General features: G+C 42.5%; 1 non-coding gene across 1 annotated transcript; it reads right to left on the reverse strand.

The window, feature by feature from the left end:
- Positions 1-3,904: 3,904 nt before the first annotated feature.
- On the reverse strand, positions 3,905-3,986 carry trnas-cga (transfer RNA serine (anticodon CGA)). The gene has a single exon. It is a non-coding gene; the product is annotated as a tRNA-Ser (tRNA).
- Positions 3,987-4,226: the final 240 nt, after the last annotated feature.

Here is a 4,226-nt window from a genome sequence, read left to right on the forward strand (position 1 = left end):
GTGACGTGGGCTACGTTTCTGAGTCAGCACCCACACAAACATTACCTACAGCCTAGAGCTCAATGACTGAAGATCGAGTTTGTCTTTCCAATGAAGATGGTTGGAGTGTGAACAATTTCCTGTCCTTCCTTTGATTTTCTCCAGGCCTGTGGGGAAGTTGCTGGGTGATAGGTACAATATTGAAGTGAGGAAAATGGAAAAGTGAATTGGTGCAATGACGCATCCTTTGTTTCTCTGCAGTTTTTATTGAGGGGAGTTTGTGTTGGTTCACTTGGTGAGGATCACTGACTGTATGTTATTGTGGAGCAGGCAGAGGATGTGACACATGTCCGGAAGCAGCCGAGTTTGTGGATGTTGCTCCATGAATCTTCACGGCTCACAGGGTGAAAGGAGTTTTCGACGTCGAAAATGACTATGTCCGGCAGCTGGAGCTTTCCCTTGTATTTTATGGAATCTGGGAATCAGCGGATCATCAAAACACAGAAATGAAACACGTCTAGTCACAGTATTTTCTCACATGATGTTAACATCAGTTATCTCAGCGCAGCAGGTGGCTGCGTGGCCTAACGGATAAGGTGAATCGAGTGACAATATCAGAAAACTGCAGGTTCGAGTCCTGCCGCGGCCGTTTCAAACAGAAATCGCATTGCTGGTTTTCCTTCCTCAGCTCAAAGTTCCGCGATTCCGTCTAAACAGTTCCCGACTTGTCTCAGAATCTATTTTCTTGCTATTTTGTTCATTCAATTGTCTCTCATCTTGGTATTCTGCTTAGATCCTAAGGAATCCACAATTTCTGTTTGATCTGGATAAACAGTCGAAGCTCCATCCAGAACAAAATGTTTTGTGTCAATCGGTTCAATAAGATTCTGTGGCGGGAATTCTAATCTACTCAGGAAGATGTTTAGTAATGAGCTGAATGGACGGTTTTTGTTAACTGGGGTGAAAGGTTATGACACTGGATTGAGAAACCAGCGGCCCGAACTAATCTTTGGGACAGAGAATAAATCCCAACACGGCCTCTGGTGACAGTTACATTCACTGATTTAATAAATCTGGAATTGAAAGGCATCGGAGCTGGTTAACTTTAGTCAGGTGTAAGCTGGTACCTTTTCTGATTGGTTAGATAATGCACCGCAGTCAATACTGCACTTCTTCACCAACTGCGCCCAACTGACCGCAATGTTTTTTAAAAAAACATGAATTTCTGGAATATCTGTAACTGATATTGTTACACCAACAATTTAATCAGTCGAACAGTGCGTTTAGGGAGCTGAGATTTTCGAATAGTTCAAGGGTTGGACTCCAAATCCAATGGTCTTTTTCCACGGAGATTCTATCCCTTCTCACATACAGTAAGAAGTCTTACAACACCAAATTAAAGTCCAACAGGTTTGTTTCAAATCACTAGCTCTCGGAGCGCTGAATGGAGAGGTAGGTTCCAGAAACATTTATATAGACAAAGTCAAAGATGCAAGACTTTAAATGCGAGCATTTGCAGGTAATTAAGTCTTTACAGAGCCAGAGAGAGGGGTAACCCCAGGTTAAAGAGGTGTGAATTGTTTCAAGCCAGGACAGTTGGTCGGATTTCGCAAGCAAAGGCCAGATGGTGTTTGGAAAGTTATCAAGAGTTGTCTATAGAGTCCTGTATCTTTTGGGGAGTGGTCAGGATTTGTAGTTGATATACTGTTTACTGTGTGTTTATAAAATGTTAACTGGATTCATGTAATTAAAATACTTTTGTTTTAAACATACTTTAGATCTCTGTTGCATCACACCTGTAAAATGGGCCCTTGTGCTCCCCATAACCAAAATGTATTTAAAGTTGTGGGTCAGGTGAACTCCGTGATATACTTTGGGGTTCTCTAAACCCTGGCCCATAATACGTGGACCGAGGTACAGTGAAAAGTATTGTTCTACATACAGTCCAGACAGATCGGTTCATACATGTAAAACATAAGACATGCATAAATACACAATGTAAATAATAATAACAGTAATAATAAATGTAAGTAATATTAGTAAACAATAACAAATCGTAAATAGAGACAAGAGTGAAAAGTTGGGTTAATCGCGTCAGTAAAACGACACAAGCAACATTCAGTTTACGGACACTCCTGGAGCCTGATGAGATCAGCAACTGATGTATTTGCATTGTGATAAGAAGTCTTACAACACTAGGTTAAAGTCCAACAGGTTTCTTTCGAATCACTAGCTTTCGGAGCGCAGCTCCTTTCTCAGGTGAATCGAAAGAAACCTGTTGGACTTAAACCTGGTGCTGTAAGACTTCTTACTGAGCCCACCCAAGTCCAACACCGGCATCCCCACATCATGGCTTACATTATGACGACTAATACAAAAACATGCAATTCGTGGCCATGAGGCGGTAGGTTCAAATCCCACCAGAGTCGGCTTTTGGGTGTCACCGTGGTTAACACTCAGGGGCTCGGGGTCAATTCCAGCCTTGGGTTACAGTCTTGCACGTTCTTCCCGTGTCTGCGTGAGTTTCCTCCACTGTCCGAAGATGTCCAGTTTAGATGGATTGGCCATGTTAAATTGGCCCTTAGTGTCCAAACGTTTACGTGGGTATGGGCCGTAGGTTGGGTGCTCCTTGGGGTGATCAGTGCAGACTCGATGGGCCGAATGTCCTCCTTCTGCACAAGAAGTATTCTATGATTGCTTAAACAGGGTGAAGATGGCAGCCTCAGGACACAGAGACAAGGTAAGCTCTCAGGCCAGAGTAAGAGCCCTATGTAATGATTCATAACATTGGAAATAAACTGCATAAATACATTTATTGTGGACTGGTGCCATCTCCTGGCTGAACGGGAGGCGTTCGGCAAAGACTCTTTCATTCATGAGCATTTTAAATTTGGACACTCCTCAAATACAATACACAAAATAATCTTCATTCGTGCGCTTCTTTCTTAAAATCGAGCTTCATTCTTTTTCAGTACAAATGTTTTTTGAACACATGAGTTCTCAGTTAGAAACAATAATAAACAGCTGGGTTATCCGGGCCAGAAAAATGAGACAAGTACATTTCAGTTTACAAACTGTGTTATGGACACTCCTGGTACCTGGTGAAATTAGCACCTAGGTTACTTACAAAATGATGACTAATTAATAAAAGTGATGATTTAAGCAGGTTACAAACGGCAGCATCGGGACACAAGGACGAGTTGAGGTCTCAGGCCGCAGTAAGAGTCCTATGTAATGGTACCGTACGGCCTGCCGAAACAGGCGCCGGAACGTGGCTTTTCACAGTAACTTCACTGAAGCCGACTTGAGACAATAAGCGATTGTTGTTACACACAGAACATCAGAAATAAATAGCATCAATAAATGTATTGTGGACTGGTGCCATCTCCTGGCTGAACGGGAGCCGTGCGACACGGACACTTTCGGAACATTCTTAAATTGGAGTGAAATAACATAAACATTGTAAGAATGATTAAAAACAATTTCTCAAGCAAATGCAAAGTGAAGATAAACAATAGTTGGGCCATGGTGAGTCAGCAGGGACGGTACATGGGGAGCATTGCTCCCTTCCCGGCTGTTGACAAGCCTTCAATTTGTTGCGCTGCTTTATTTAGAACTTTCAGTTCGGCTGGTCAGTTTCACAATAAGAGACATTAAAAATTCTGACATATGATAAATTCTGGCAAAAGATGTGACAAAAATAAATTTCACATTGCTTTGTGAATTTTCACAATTCTGGTTCCTGATGAAGTTAATATGAACGTTACTGAGGTGGTGATCTTGCCCTGACAAATCACAAAATTCAGAGCGAAAGCAGAATGACAAACACAGCTTCAGGGCACAAGAAGATTCTTATGTAATGACATTTCATCAGAAAACAACACCGCATTTTTCGAACAAATGGCTCCAACATGGCCATTATTTTCGCCGCGAGTAGGGTTCGAACCTACGCGGGGAAACCCCATTGGATTTCGAGTCCAACGCCTTAACCACTCGGCCATCGCAACTTATATCTGTACTGCCAATTCGTTCTATGGAAAGCATTGTAAAACCAGACACGCGGGATTGCAGTAATGTGATGAACGGTGTCCCAGTCTTTCGATGAGTTGGGATTGAATCTGCGTGGGAAAAAAACATTAGATTTGGCGCCACGCCTTCACAGTATTGAGAATGTTGAGCTGAACGAACTGATTTGATAACAGGAACACAAGGTTATGTCGCTGGACTGGAAATCCAGAGGCCTGAAC

This window comes from Scyliorhinus torazame, chromosome 24 (assembly GCF_047496885.1).
Source record: "Scyliorhinus torazame isolate Kashiwa2021f chromosome 24, sScyTor2.1, whole genome shotgun sequence".
Lineage (NCBI taxonomy): Eukaryota > Metazoa > Chordata > Chondrichthyes > Carcharhiniformes > Scyliorhinidae > Scyliorhinus > Scyliorhinus torazame.